A 16920-nucleotide genomic window follows, 5' to 3' on the forward strand; every position below is an offset into this window, starting at 1 on the left:
CATTTGGGTAAATGCCCAAAAGTGGGATTGCTGGGGCATAGGGGAACTCTTGTGGAGTCTTTTGAGGACCCCCCATACTGCTTTCCAAAGTGCTTGAACAAGTTTACACTCCCACCAACAATGCAGTAAATTCCCTTCTTTCCGCATCCCCTTCAGCATCTGTTGTTATTAGAGTTCTTGATTGTAGCCATTCTAACTGGGATGAGGTGGTATCTCAATGTTGTTTTGATTTGCATTTCTTTTATGGCTAGAGAGGTTGAGCATTTCTTCATGTGTCTATTGGCCATTCTTCTTTCTTCTTCAGAGAAGTTTCTCTTTAAGTCTTTAGCCCAGTTATTTATTGGGCAGTTGTTTCTTTGAAGATTTGTTTTGTGGGGATTTAATTTTTTAAGTTCCAGGTATATTTTAGATATGAGACCCTTGTCTGTTGTATGGCTAGTGAAGATCTTCTTCCAATCTGTGGGATTTCTATTGATCTTGCTAGCTATGTCCTTTGCCATGCAGAAGCTCTGCAATTTCATTCAATCCCATTTGTCCAACCTTTCTTTGATTTGTTGTGTTTCTGGGTCTCTATTAAGAAAATTTCGACCTGTGCCAAGCAGACCTAGGCTTTCTCCTATTCCATCCTGTAATGTTTTCAGAGTGTCTGCTTTGACTCCGAGGTCTTTGATCTATTTGGAGTTCATTCTGGTGCAGGGAGATATATAATGATCTAGCTTTAGTTTTCTACAAGTAGTTAACCAATTTTGCCATCACCATTTACTGAAGAGGCTGTCTTTCTTCCATTCTATTTTTTTAGCTCCCTTATCGAAGATTAGATGGCTATAGGTTTTTAGGTTTCTTATGGCTGAACCTCCATTGTTGGACTACTAGTCCTCCAACATCAAGAACAAATATTACTTTCTTGATATGTTTAAATATCTTCACCTCCTTTCTGTCCATTAAGATACTTAAGTATGTATTTTTCTGCTGCATTCAGGTTATTTTTAAAAACTTCATCTTTTTCTTATTAGAAAAAGTAAAAAAAGACTGATAAACTACATTTATCCAAAATATTGAAATAAGAAATTTACCATGGAGAAGAGACATAGAAAACATAAGTAACTATACCACTTAATCTGTCTTACAAAATAAATTTGTATTGTTTAAACTGCTAAATTTGTGATCAATTGTTACAAAGAGTTAGAACATGAATATACTATATGTATTGTAATGGTGCCATGCTAAGACATCCATATAGATGAAAATGGCTTATATACAATACTATCTAATCAATCACATTGTCTTTCCAACTGGAATTTAACTGAGAAGGACACTGGAGGGGGAGGCTGGGATCCATCTCACAGAAGACTGATAGGGAAAGCAAAGGCCAATCTTAGTCCTATTAGAAATACAAAAAGGGGTGGGGTTTCTTTCCTGGTAATGCACTATTCATGACTATCATTCATTGCACACAAAATATGCTCCTTTTTTTCAAGTTAATGGAAACAAGTCTTTATTAAGTAACTTTTACTATCAGAAAAATAAGACTCATAATTCTCTTTACAGCAATATATAATATCAGTACCTTGGCCATCTTAAGTTAAAGGCCCTTTATCATAAAATATATGGTTTTAAACTTTACTCAAACAATATATAATCCCTATGACTTCCCTATATATACATAACAAAATAGTGTAGTAAAATTAGCAAATACTAAATTATATTGATAATTTATCACTCTTAGTTTATGGTTTCGAGAAGAACATGCACCTAATATATATTGATTCTTTGGCTTATTAGTGGCAGTGTACAATGCAACAAAATGCAAAATACATGCTTGGTGAACATTTGTTCATATCCATAAGATGACAGCTAGAGATTAGGTTTCAATACTGGCATATTTACCTATCCTGCAGGCAATTAGCATTACATCATAACATGCCATCAAGCAACTTTTTTATACTGTAAATTTTTATATGAAGTGTAACTCTCCAAGTGGAAATTAAAAATAAAATTTGTCTATTGACTATTGAATACACATTGGATTTCAATTTTCATTATACTAAGGCAGAAAAAAGCTCTTTGTGTTGGGAAAATAATGCTTCAAAAAATTATTCGTAGAAAAACCCACTAATATAGTCTTTTGTCCTTTCAGTGTCAGCAGAGCTTTGAGAACATACTGAGGATGAAGTCATAGACATCCACAGGTGAAATGTACAGGTATTCTGAAAGAAATCTTTCCTTGTGGTTGGAAATGAAGGAGAAAATGTAAACCTGGGTAGGAAGTAACCCAAAGAAAGTAATCCAAAAGACTACGGGGACAGAAGTTAAGTAGAAGGAAAGATTTATTGCCAGCAGAGCTGACAAGGCCAAGCTCTCATGAGGCAAGGGAGAAAATGGCGCCGTCTGGTTCTTTAGAGGCCCCTTTTACAGTGGAGGCCGGAAGTGGGAGGTGCCTCACCTACTGGGCAGAGATTAGGCCTGCGAGGTGGGCGTTCCATGCAGGAATTGGTTTTGAAATGAAGTAAAACAACTGGAGGTTGTCACAACTGCTTTCATGAATTGTGCCTAGAGCCCTGTTAGCTCTCCTCTCACCCTCATTACTAAAATATAATAAAAAATATATTTATAATGTACAAGACAGATATGGTTTCCACACAAAATATTTCACATTTTTATCTGTAGTCTAAAAATTAATCAATAGCTTGATCCAACTAATGAATGGAATGTTCATGTGGTCAATAATTAGCCAATGCAGGTACATCACAAAGCCCTTCCTGAAGTGGGAAAACCCAGGTGGCCATTTTCACATTCACCAAGAGAGGCAATGGGAAGGAATTCACAATCAAAGACAATTGCATTCTTGATCCATTGATCATACTGGCCTTGAGCACTCTGGGTGAGATGAAGGTTAATGTAGCAGTTTTGTCCCAAATTCTAACCATTGATCTAGTTAACTGCCATCAGCCCTATTATTACCAATAAGTAATCACAGTGCATTTTAAAATTATTGCAATCGTGCAGAATTAAGCATAAATTGTTGTAAAATTTTAAAAATTGTCAAAACTGACAAAATATGGACCATTGCTGGAAAATCTGATTAAACACCTGTAGAAAACTAAAATTAGATCTGTATATATCACCCTGCACCAGAATCAATTCCAAATGGATCAAAGTTATTGAAGTAAAAGCAGACTCCCTGAAAATACTACAGGAAATAATAATAAGAGAAACTCTAGGGATCCTTGGCACAGGCCAAAATTTTCTTAATAGAGACCAAGAAACTCAACAAATCAAAAAAAAAAAAAAAACAGGTTGGACAAATGGGATTGCATGAAACTTCAGAGCTTCTGCATGGCAAAGGACATAGCTAACAAGATCAACAGAAAGCCCACAGACTGGGAGAAGATCTTCACTAGCTATACAACAGACAAGGGCCTCATATTTAAAATATACTTAGAACCCAAAAAATTATGTCACCCTAAAACAATTCCTCAAAGAAACAACTGCCCCATTAATAAGTGGGCTAAAGACTTAAAGAGAAACTTCTCTGAAGAGGAAATAAGAATGGCCAGTAGACACTAAGAAATGCTCAACTTTTCTGGCCATAAAAGAAATGTACATCAAAACAACATTGAGATTCTACCTCTTCCCAGTTAGAATGGCTATAATCAAGAAATCGGAAAACAACAGATGCTGGAGGGGATGTGGCCAAAAGGGAACCTTACTGCATTGTTGGTGGGAGTGTAAACTTGTTCAGCCACTCTGGAAAGCAGTATGGAGGTTCCTCAAAAGACTCCACATAGAGCTCCCCTATGACCCAGCAATCCCACTTTTGGGCATTTACCCAAATGATCACAAGCAAGTCTATAATAAAGCTACCAGCACAACTATGTTGATCTCAGCATTATTCACCATAGCTAAGATATGGAACCAACCTAGATGCCCCTCAGTAGATGAGTGGACCAAGAAAATGTGGTACATATATAAAATGGAATTCTATGCCTCCATCAGAAAGAATGATACAGCCCCACTTGTTAGGAAATGGAAAGACTTGGAAAAAATCATTAGTATACATATAGGATAATCTTATCAGATGAACTGAAGAGCTCAAAAACCATGTACAAATGACAAAAGAAGATGAAAGGAAAGCCGGGCTCTGGTGGCTCAGGCCTGTAATCCTAGTTACTCAAGAGGCTGAGATCTGAGGATCGTGGTTCAAAGCCAGCCCAGGCAAGAAAGTCCATGAAACTCTTATCTCCAATAAACCACCAGTAAACCGGAAGTGGCACTGTAGCTCAAGTGGTAGAGTGCTAGCCTTGAGCTGAAGAGCAGAGGGACAGTGCTCAGGCCCAGAGTTAAGCTCCAGGAGATGACAAAAAAAAAAAAAAAAAAGATGAAATTAAACCCATGATATGGACACAAGAGATCTGTGTTTATTGTTGCTGTTTTAAGTGTACCATGTGATTTTATTTGTTGTTATTGTTTACTTTGAATGTTCTTTCCCCTATGGCATATCCCCTGTTGTCACTGTATTTGATTTTAATACCCTGCATCTTGTATATACATATAACTAATCTGGAGAAGGAAGGGAAATAACAAAACACTGAAACAAGGACACAGGATGCACCATTGCAACAACAGTACATTGGAAACAAACTTTACAACTTCGGGGGGGTTGTTGGTGGAAGGGGGAATAGGCGTGTGGGAGATAGGGGAGGGAAGGGATGGTGGGACAGTAACATGAAGGGAGGGGATAACAATGATCAACAAGTAATGTGCTCATTGCCTTACTCATGTAACTGTGACCCCTCTGTACAACATCATAACAATAAAATAAAAAATGCATCAAGGCATTTTATAAATGTATAACCAAAAGCCAAGGAAAATGAATAATCTTAGAGGAATTTTCTCTGGATCAATGAGCATATGAAATATACTTGACCCCCTCATATCTTCACAATGTACACCAAAGGGATTTAGATCAATGTACTCAAAAAAATTCCTGAGGAACCTAAAAATGTTGCCATGCCAAATGGCTTGAAGGAAGAGTGCACACTATATTTAACTCAGTGACCCATGTTAGCCTGTTATATGCTGGTAGAAGAAAGATATGAAACTTTTGAGCCTGAAAAAAAGGGTAAATTATGAATACAACCAATCATAGTAGTTAGCATGTTGTCATTTGTATGGTGGTCATTGTTTTCATACATTCTGATCACCATAATAAAATGCCATAGACAATGTGGCTTTAACAATAGGAATGTATTTCTAATCATTTTGGAGGTAGAGAAGTCCAAGATCAATGCACTAGCCAACTTGGTTCTCGGTTAGAGCTTCCTTCCCATCCTTGTTAAAGGTTTCTCTTCAACTTTTTATAATTGTACTAATATGAAAAACCCTGTAGTGACCTAACATTGCCCTGTGGCTTGGATCTTGACAGGAATCATCCAGGTAGCATATAGCTATTCCTTTAAAAAGTTTTGATCACTTTGTTTGTTTCAACCCTTATCACTTCTTCACATAACTGCAATGCTAAATTACTACAAACAAACACACTCATACATCTGTAAAGCTAAGTAGAGGTCTGAGACAGACCAGATAAAGAGATCCTTGAAAATATATTTTTTTAAGGGAAACAAAAAGATCAAATAGTGACACTTTAGGGAATTCTGAACTCCTTCTGTCCTTCCAAAGGTTTGTAGACTTTAGATTTTTCAATGCATTATGGGTTGAATCTTAAGCTCGTGGGGAATTTGCTGAGATTTATCCATTTCTTGATTAAATTTTGCTTCAGCTAATACCCAGAGTTCTGAAAATGTTGTTTAATCATTTTCATTGGTTTGAAGGTTTTATAAAGCAAAGAGTTTTCAGAAGTTTTTAATCTTACAGTTTCTCAGATATTTTGAAAATACAAATCCATATAACATTTTTCTCAACTGCCAAAATGAAATGAGCACACTCAGATATAGACAAAGTATTACAAAAGTATGGACAGGACGTTCATGGTCCATATGATACTATTAAAAAGGACAAAACTAGAAATCATGAGTGCAGAAAAAGGAAAAAAGATACATATGAAAGGGACAGATAACATACTGAAAAAAAAAAACTTCCCAAATATTGAGAAAGACAATTGAGTTACGCAAGCCCTTTAGAATACTAAAAAGACAAGAAAAAAAAAAAAAAAAAAAAAAAAAAACAAGACAAAAAGCTCCCTCAAAAGAGAAACTTAAGCAGGGCGCTGGTGGCTCACACCTGTAAGCCTAGCTACTCAGGAGGTTGAGATCTGAGGATCATGGTTCAAAGCCAGCCCGGGCAGGAAAGTCCGTGAGACTTATCTCTAATAAACCACTAGAAAACTGGAAGTAGCATTGTAGCTCAAGCGGTAGAGCACTCGCCTTGAGCTGAAGAGCTGAGGGACAGTGCCCAGGCCCAGAGTTCAGGCCTCAGGACCAACAAGAGAGAGAGAAAGAGAGAGAGAGAGAGAGAACCTTCTCTGAAGAGGAAAAAAGGATGGCCAATAGACGCATGAAGAAATGCTCCATCTCCCTAGCCATAAAAGAAATGCAACTCAAAACAACATTGAGATTCCACCTCACCATAGTTAGAATGGCTATAATCAAGAACTCTAAGATGTTGGAGGGGATGTGGACAGAAGGGAACCCTATTGCATTTTTGGTGGGAGTGTAAACTTGTTCAACCACTTTGGAAAGCAGTATGGAGGTTTCTCAAAAGACTCCACATAGAGCTCCCCTATGACCTTGCAATCCCATTTTTAGGCATCTACCCAAATGATCACAAACAAGACCATACTAAAGCTACCAGCACAACTATGTTTATTGCAACATTATTTACTATAACTAAGATATGGAACCAACCCAGATGCCCCTCAGTAGATGAATGGATCAAGAAAATGTGGTATATATAGGCAATGGAATTCTATGCCTCCATCAGAAAGAATGACATTGGCCCATTTGTTAGGAAATGGAAAGACTTGGAAAAAATTATATTAAGTGAAGAAAGCCAGGCCCAAAGAAACATAGGTCCCATGGTTTTCCTTATTTGCAATAAGGAAATAGTATATGTCTGAGTCATGTAGAAAAGGTCAGATAAGATGATGTTATGTGACATGAACCCCAAGATAAGGACACAAGTGTTTTTTTTCTTTCTTGCTATTGTTTCTAATATATTTATAAGATAATTTCTTTGTTGCTTTGTATGTCCCTCTACCACGGTATAACCCCTGTTTTCACTGTATTTGATGTTGGTTTATTTTGTGGAGGGGAAGGAAAAAAAAACAAATTGTTAGATGAGCAGAAAAGCTCAAAAGCTATGTACATTTGACCATATAAGATGGTGCTAAACGAAATGAACCCCAAGATATGGACACAAGAGGTTTTTCTTTGTTGTTGTTATTTTTAATGTACTATGTGATTTTTTTGTTTCTTTTGTACGTTCTTCCCCTATGGTATATCCTCTGTTGTCACTGTATTTGATTTTAGTACCCTTTATCTTGTATATACATTTATCTAACTTGGGTAGGGGAAAGGGGATAACAAAATGCAGAAACAAGGACATAGGATGACAACAATGATACTCACAAGATACCCTGTTGGAAGTGGGCTTTACAACTTTAGGGAGTGGGGGAGGAGCGGGGGAGGTGGGAGAGGGAAAGGATAGTAGGAGAGCAACAAAGGAGGGGTAAAAATGCTGGACAAGAAATGCACTCATTACCTTACTCGTGTAACTGTAACTCCTCTATACAGCATCTTTACAATAATTTTTTTAAATCACAAAAAGTATTACAAGAAGAAGCTGGGCACTGGTGTTTCACATCTACAATCCTAGCTACTTGGGAGGTTAAGATCTAAGACTCATAGTTAGTACATGCAAACAAATTCATGAGACCATTATAGCGGAATAAGTCTACAAACCTTAAAAGTGAAAACATGACTCAAATGGGAGAGTGCCAAGCATGGACAAACATAGCCAAATAACAACATGAGGACTTGAGTTCAAGCCCCAGTACCAGAAAGGAAACCAAAAAAAAAAAAAGAAAGAAAGAAAGAAAGAAAAGAAGTCTTATATATTTTATCAAACCATATGTACTGAAAATTGAAATCAACAGGGGAAAAAAGGAAATAAAACCTAGAAGAAATACTCAAAATAAACTATTGAATGACCCACCAGCATAGGAAATGAACAAGGGAGATAACAAAAAATTACTAGAAATGAATGAAAATGAAAACAAAATTCATCACAACTTTGGAGTACAGCAAAGATATAGCTAAGAAGAAAGTTTAGAGCTGGCAGTGCTTACACACAAAAGACAGAGCTATCCCAAATAATCACCTAATCATGAACCCCAAGCTTTTAGAAACATATATAAGCCAAACCCCAAATTAGTAGTCTAAAAATCAATCAAAGTTAGTTCAAAAATTAATAAAATGAATATAAGAATACAGACTCAATGAAACAAATCGTTCTTGGAAGATATAAATATGATTGATAAACCTTGTGTAAAATCTAAAAGGAGAAAAAAGATCAAAATTAATAAAAATTAGCTATTCAAATGGTACCTTACAATAAATGCCAATTAAATGTATAAGATCATTAAACAATACTATAAAAATTATATTTCAATGGAATAAGAAGTCGTGAATACTGATATGGCTTACCAAAATTAAATCATGAAGATAAAAATTATATTAGAAGTTTTATATTAATGATGAGGAACTTTTAAAAATCTCAAAAAAAGAAGAAAGGAAGGAGGGAAGGAAGGAAGGAAGGAATAAAGAAAGAAAGAAAGAAAGAAAGACATGTGACTCAAGTGGTAGAGCACCTGTTTTGAGTGAAACAACTAAGGAACACTAACGTCACTGATTTCAAGCCCTGGTACTGCACAAGAATTAAATTAAATAACATCTCAAATGATACCCTCTTGGTAAATGTTCCTGTGCTCTGATGTAACCCTCAGAGTAATCATAGTTCTGTACTCTACCTAACATATATCCTTGAAGAATTTACACACTAAAACAGAAATACTAGGTGTCTGATGCTATGTTATTTTCCTGCATAAAGAAAGTTAACAGCAAAATGTGACATGACTTTGTCTTTCATAAAATGTTTTTTTAATAATCATTTAGTAGAGAAAGAAAATATGGTTCTATTTCAGCCTGGATGTTTGAAATATTATTTATATAATGGCTCCATCTTCTGGCCAATAAAATACAGACTCTGGGATCCAAAAGAAAGTTGGATTTCAGGTTCCATGAATAAACTAGTTGTAGCCTGTGTCCCAAGAAGAATCATGCAGTTTGAGGGAGAATAATGTCATGTTTACTCAGAAAAGTTACAGACCTGACCTGTTGTTTCATTGGAAACTACAGCTGGCTAATTATTTCCGATGACTATGTGCAAGGCAAAGCCTGTGTTGTGCCCTCTCACTTCCTTACTCTGACTTTCCTGTTATTCTTTCGTACTTCTTTCCCAGGCACTCAGGTCTTGTCCTGTGCTGCAGCCTCCAAGATGAGACTTGAAGCTGACCTCCTACTTCAGGCCTTCTTCCCAACTTTTCATTCTAAATGGCAAGCAGTTCCTATGAAATTTAGGCTAACACGACAATGAGAAATTAGGAGAAGCTTCAGTGACTTGATGCCAAAGTTTGGCTCTTAGGGATGTAATGCCTAACAGAATAGAAACGATAAGTACATGAAGTGTTTGGAGATTTAATGAATTTGACTTAATATTTTTTTTAAAAAAAAACCTATTGAAAAGCAAAAGGATCTGGCCTTGAATTACAAAATTACTTTATCTGAGTATAACCCTGAAAAAAACCTTTCCATGCTCCATGTCCTATTTAAGTCTATTAAGGCTCCTTTGACTAACATAACTTATCCATACTCTTTAGCTCATCTCAAACATGAAATAGACTATATTAAACAGTATTTCAGCCTCAGTAAATGTAAAATACCAGTTCAACTTAACCAAGTATTAGAATACACACCAGTTAAGTGTTTTAGAAATCCAGATTTAGCCTCTTGTCATTATAATTATTTTATTTCACTTTGTTATTATGAGACACAAAATCTTATTTTTGAGTAAGAAGACAGAGACTTTACTATAAACTACATTCTACCCCCATTTTTGGAAAAATATAGTTCACTTATGAATAATGCACAATGTACTTGACACAATAAAGAATCTTGTTCATAACAAGATTGTGGGACATGATCTGTCTACCTACTATGGCAATCTAGCTGGCATTACTAGCATATCCCATGAAAACTGACTTACTTGTTAAAGTATTTTGCCTGGCTAGCTTTGACCTACAATTCTTTTCTTAATATTTTTTTTATTTATTGTAAAGGTAATGAACAGGGAGATTACACTTACAAAAGTTGGGTAATGAGTACATTTATTTAGTTAGTTAATTATTGTAGGTCATGGGGCTTGAACTCTGGGCCTGAGCATTTCAGCTCAAGGCGAACATTCTACCACGTGACCCACAGTGCCACTTCCAGTTTTCTGGTGGTTAATTGGAGATAAAAAGTCTTACCAATTTACTGCCTGGGCTGGCTTTGAACCGCAATCCTCAGATCTCAGCTTCCTGTGTAACTAGGACTACAGGTGTGAGCCACCGGTGCCTGGCTCTGAGTACATTTATTTTTGAATACTGTTACCCACTCCCTCATTTTCTTCCATTTAGCACTCCCCACTCCCCTCCACCCAGGATGCAAAGTTTATTTCCAACATAGTGTCAAGTGAGAATCATTGTTGCATTAGTTCATCCTTTGTTCTGCTGTTTCTGTAATCCCCTTTCTCTTCCACAGATCATGTAAGCTTATATACACAAGATGAAGGGTACAGAAAACAAAACACAAAAATAGAAATAACTGCATACAGGACATAAAGAGAACCTCTTGTTTCCAATTCTTGGAGTTCATTTTGATATGTTTCATTATACATGGTCCTATGTACTTAGTGATTAGGCAATTGTGATTCCCTGATAAGAATGTCATAGACATACAAATGAGGGAAAACATGTAACCTATATTTCTTTGGGCCTGTCTTGCTATGCTTAATATAGGTTTTTCCAGGTCTTTCCATTTCTTTATGAATGGAGCAATGCCATTCTTTCTGATGGACACAACTTCATTGGGTATATATACCACATTTCGATCCATTCATTTTCTGAGGGACATCTGGGTTGGTTCCATATCTTAGCTATGGTAAGATGCTGCAATGAACATGGCTGTGCGGTACCTTTAGTGTGGCTTTGTTTGACCTACAATTCTTAAAAATCTATTCCCCGCCCTGTGTACTGAGGCCTACAGGCATGTGCCACCACACTTAGTTACCCCTCTGTGATTTTTATTCTTTGTTCTACTTGTTGCTGTTGTCTGAAGAGAGAACAATAAACAAAATTAAAGTCATTGATCACATACCAATCTTCTGCAATCCAGTCAGCCCAGGAAGCTTTCTTTCTTTTCATCTTGCCATACAAATTATCCCAGTAATCCAAAAAGATCTGCATTGTCTGACATACTTCCATGTCCTTGAGAGAGAGAAAAAAAAAAACATTTAAGTGCTTTACCTTCCAGTCACTTTCTTATGTATATAAATGATTTTGACATTTTCTTTATATTGTCTGGTGAGACTATTCATATTAAACAATTATTGAAAAACAGTTATTTCACAAAATTCTGCTATCAGCACAGTGCTCTAGTTAGTATTACAGAACTCTTTACATATATATAAAATATATTCGTATTATCTGAATCCATCTATCTGTAGCAGTAAAAATGTTAATTCTGGAAATGTTTACTCCCCAGGGCTGTGAATGGAATAGGTGTTACTTAGTTTACTTATTTTCTTACAGCTATCTGGAGAATGAAGCTAAAGTTTATGTACTTTTCCTTAAAACAAAAGCATCAGGTGGTCCTGCCTCTAATGTCTAGTCTGCCAAAGGAAACACTCCTCAACAAAATGTATACAGAATTCTCAGGCTCACATATGTGTAGGAGAATTGTGTGTATATGAATTTGAAAATGTTCCCATCAGGAAGAGAGGAGGGAGGGTTGAAAAGGTTCCTAATTGTTTTAACAACTCTCTTATAAAAGTTAATTCCTATTTTTAGTCACAAAAATGTCCTGAAACATATAAATCATATACTGAAGTCTCTTCATAGTAAGATTGGTACATTTCCTTATTTTTTGTACTTTTATGAATTTCTTTCATGGACTATTTTACAAATATGAGTTTCTTTTATCAGTATTAAAAAGAAATGTTTTCTAGTCTATTATAAATACAATTTGAGCCTGGTACTGGTGGCTCATCCTAGCTATTCCTGAGATTGAGACCTGAGGATCATAATTTGAAGCCAGTCTGAGTAGGAAAGTCCATGAGACTCTCATCTCTAACCACTAAAAAGCCAGAATTGGAGCTGTGGCTCAAGTGGTAGAGCACCAGCCTTGAGCAAAAATGTAAGGCCAGTACCCAGGCCCTGAGTTTCAGTTCCAACTCTGGCACACAAAAGAATGTTTGAGCCGGGCACCGGTGACTCACGTCTGTAATCCTAGCTACTCAGAAGGCTGAGATCTGAGGATCATGGTTCAAAGACAGACTGGGCAGAAAAGTCCATGAAACTCTTATCACCAATAAACCACTAGAAAACAGGAAGTGGCGCTGTAGTTCAAGTGGTTGAGCGCTCGCCTTGAGCTGAAGAGCTGAGGGACAGCACCCAGGCCCAGAGTTCAAGCCCCACGAGGGACAAAAAAAAAAATGTTTGAAATATTAAGTTCAACGTAAGCATCCTGGTCATGGTGTGTTTACATACCACAGAGTGAGCATTGAAGGCAGTAATGGCCATTGATGCTAGCGCACACTCAGGTCTACCTCTACTATGCAAGGCTTGTTTATCATATAATCCTTGTTCAAGACCATAGAAATGACAGTTAAATGACATTTGTCTTTCTGAAAAATGCTTTATTTTTTTTCTAGACTTCAGAGACTTGCATGTTTCTTTGGTCTTTTAAGATCAATGTTTCTTCAAATAAAAGAAATAAATACAAAGCTCTAATACAATGACTAGGTAAGTAGCACATATTCTCCAGGGTGGACTGGTTTTGGATCTTAATCCTTTGGATTTTAGATTCCTGAATAGCTAGGATGACAGGAAGGAGCTACCTACCAACACATAGTAGACCTTTGTGAGATTATGTTTCCTATTTAAGAGTGGTTATGTTTCCTTTGAAACCTCCTGATTCTTCTAACCACTGGAGATACACAAACCACACGGATTCTCTGCCTATCAGATTAAAAGCAATGGCAGATTTCAAAATTGAGTGAAATCATTTATATTTATCTTTCTCTGTACAAAATTTCATTTAATATAATGTCCTTCAGTTTCATTCATGAAATTAAGCTTGTAGAGTTCATAAGCTTTATAGATCATGATAATGACAATTTGCCTTGTGAACGTTAAAATATGTTTGTGACTTTAGTTAAGTATCACTATCCCACAATACTGTGAAATTTATGTAATCACTTAATCTCAATAAAGAAATTTTTAAAAGGTGCAAATAATGAAAAGATATCCTGTGTTCATGTATCTGAATAATTGAGATGGTTACAATGTCCATAGTCAATGCAATTTCTATCAATGTATCAATAATATTCTTCACAGAGATACAGAATCAAACCTTAAGCATGACCCTGAGTATCTAGTATTACAGGAATGATTATGTTCCTCATCAAGATCTAAAAGTTTCTGTGTATAAAAACATGTCTTCTACAAATAGACACAGTTTAACTCTCACAGCACATCAAAATGATTATTCACTTAATAAAGCAGAATCCCAATGATAAAGAATGGTACAGCAAACAAATAGCAACATATCCCTTTAACAGAATAAAGGATTCAACATATATGATCATTCCCATAGATATATACAGCACTTAACAATATTCTATGCCTGTTCATCATAAAACTAGAACAAAGTAAGAATAGGAAGAACATCCTTCAACACAGTAAAGTGGTGAGTGTCCTACAAGCCCACAGTCATTATTATACTCAAAGAGGAAACTTTCTAAGCTATTTATAAAAATCAAGATCTTAACATAGACAAGGATGCTCAGTTTCACATCTCTTCTTTACAAAAAATCAAAAGTTCAATCCAGAGCAAGATTATCCAGATTAGACAGGGCCAAGAAAAAAGAATTTTGAATAATTTGTTTACTTTTGACAAATAGTCTAAATAAAATGGTAACCACCACCTTTGTAATTATAATGACTCACTCCATCTGAAATCTTACAGAGTAATCTTTGGTAATTGCTTGGTGTAAGCTCAGCACAGTGCAACTATTTGAGGAGCTCTGTAGTATCATTATTCCTCTTAACATCAGTCTTTATTTCCATATTTTCTCTCACCAACCTAGCATAGGTTCTCCATCAATTTGTATCTAGGTTGTTGCAAGACTTTCCTATTTTTAATCTATTGAACATGATGTTCATCAATTTAACTTTCTAAAGACCAAAGTTTGTATGAATGATGCTGACCAAAAAATAAAAACAAAAACTACTCATTTTGCTCTCATTGCCAACAGGATCAAATACAGTCTGATTATACTGTAGGCTTCTACAAAACAATCTCAACTAGTTCAATTACTTTAATTCCAGCTTTATTATTTTAATTTTATAATATGTCTTAATTACTTTAATTATAGTTACAATGTCCCAGTCACTCTTGCCATCTTAGTCAATCAGAGCTATTTTTTTAATTTTTATTTTTTTATTGTGAAAATACTGTACAGAGGGGTTACAATTACATGGGCAAGATAATGAGTACATTTCTTATCAAGCATTGTAGCCTCCTCCTTTGTTTCCCCTTCCCATCCCTTCCCATTCTCCCCCCCACCCCCACCCAATCCTCCTCCCTACCCCTACCAAACTTGTAAAGTTCATTTTTCGACATAACGACTTGTACATCTCATTGTTGCAATGGATCCACCTGTATCCCTTTTTAAATGATTTGTTTTTTCCCTTCCCCTCCACAAATTATACTGACATCAAATACAGTGAAAGCAGGGGTTATACCATGGGGGAGGGACATACAAAGCAACAAAGAAATAATCTTATAAATGTGTTAGAAACAATAACCTGAAAGAAAAAACATTTGAATACATATCTTAGAGTTCATATCCCTAACATCAACTTTCTGACCTTTTCTACTTGACTCAGACATATACTAGTTATTGCAAATAAGGGAAACCATGAGACCTAAGTTTCTTTGGGCCTGGCTTACTTCACTTAATATAATTTTTTCCAAGTCTTTCCATTTCCTAACAAATGGGGCAATATCATTCTTTCTGATGAAGGCATAGAATTCCATTGTGTGTATATATACCACATTTTCTTGATTCATTCATCTACTGAGGGGCATCTGGGTTGATTCCATATCTTAGCTATGTTAAATAATGGTGCAATAAACATAGTCGTGCTGGTACCTTTAGTGTGGCCTTGTTTGTGATCATTTGGGTAAATGCCCAAAAGTGGGATTGCTGGGGCATAGGGGAGCTCTATGTGGAGTCTTTTGAGGAACCTCCATACTGCTTTCCAGAGTGGCTGAACAAGTTTACACTCCCACCAAAAATGCAGTAAGGTTCCCTTCTGTCCACATCCCCTCCAGCATCTGTTGTTATTAGAGTTCTTGCCTATAGCCATTCTAACTGGGATGGGGTGGAATCTCAATGTTGTTTTGATTTGCATTTCTTTTATGGCTAGGGAGGTTGAGTATTTTTTCATGTGTCTATTGGCCATCCTTCTTTCCTATTCAGAGAAGTTTCTCTTTAAGTCTTTAGCCCACTTATATATCGGGTAGTTGTTTCTTTGAAGATTTGTTGTTGGGGGATTTAATTTTATAAGTTCCAGGTATATTTTAGATATGAGACCCTTGTCTGTTGTATGGCTAGTGAAGATCTTCTGCCAGTCCATGAGCTTTCTATTAATCTTGCTAGCTATGTCCTTTGCCATGCAGAAGCTCTGCAATTTCATTTAATCCCATTTGTCCAACCTTTCTTTGATTTGCTATGTTTCTGGGTCTCTATTAAGAAAATTTCGACCTGTGCCAAGCAGACCTAGGGTTTCTCCTATTCCATCCTGTAATGTTTTCAGGGTGTCTGCTTTGACTCCGAGGTCTTTGATCCATTTGGAGTTGATTCTGGTGCAGGGTGATATATAAGGATCTAGCTTTAGTTTTCTACATGTAGTTAACCAATTTTGCCATCACCATTTACTGAAGAGGCTGTCTTTCTTCCATTCTACTTTTTTAGCTCCCTTATCGAAAATTAGATGGCTATAGGTCTGTAGGTTCATTTCTGGGTTTTCAATTCTATTCCATTGGTCTTGAGGTCTGTTCTTGTGCCCGTACCAAGCTGTTTTGATTTCTATGGCTTTGTAGTAGAGTTTGAAATTTGGTATTGATATTCCTCCAGCAGTGTTCTTTCCATTGAGGAGTGTTTTAGCTATTCGGGGTCTTTTATTGTTCCATATGAATTTTTGGATTGCCTCTTCTATTTCCTTGAAGAATGAGGTTGGAATATTGATAGGTATCGCAGTGAATTTGTAGATAGCCTTGGGAAGTATTGCCATTTTCACAATGTTGATCTTTCCAATCCAGAGCATGGGAGGTTTTGCCACTTTCTAAGTTCAATCAGAGCTCCTTTTTGAATGTACCTCATACTGTTCTGCATTTGTCCTTTTTATTTAAACTATTCTTTTTGTCTTTAAGTAACTGCACAAAAGGGTTCAGTAATATAGGTACAATGCATCTTGATCAATGACACCCCTATCATCATTCTCCACATCCCACACAGCCCACACTCTCCTAGGAAAACTGGTTCCATTGGATAGACATTGACTATTATGACTGCATT

At 36.2% G+C, this 16920-nt stretch overlaps 1 long non-coding RNA gene across 2 annotated transcripts in view; it reads right to left on the reverse strand.

Moving 5' to 3' along the window:
- Positions 1 to 16920, reverse strand: part of LOC138826502 (uncharacterized) — a 36890-nt gene that overhangs the window by 7761 nt on the left and 12209 nt on the right. For both annotated transcript variants that reach the window (XR_011371729.1, XR_011371730.1), the window contains exon 2: positions 11433 to 11542. This is a non-coding gene — a long non-coding RNA (uncharacterized lncRNA). The remainder of the gene's footprint in view (positions 1 to 11432; positions 11543 to 16920) is intronic.

The sequence above is a fragment of the Dipodomys merriami genome, unplaced genomic scaffold (genome assembly GCF_024711535.1).
Source record: "Dipodomys merriami isolate MVZ:Mamm:240054 unplaced genomic scaffold, mDipMer1.0.p SCAF_1, whole genome shotgun sequence".
NCBI lineage: Eukaryota > Metazoa > Chordata > Mammalia > Rodentia > Heteromyidae > Dipodomys > Dipodomys merriami.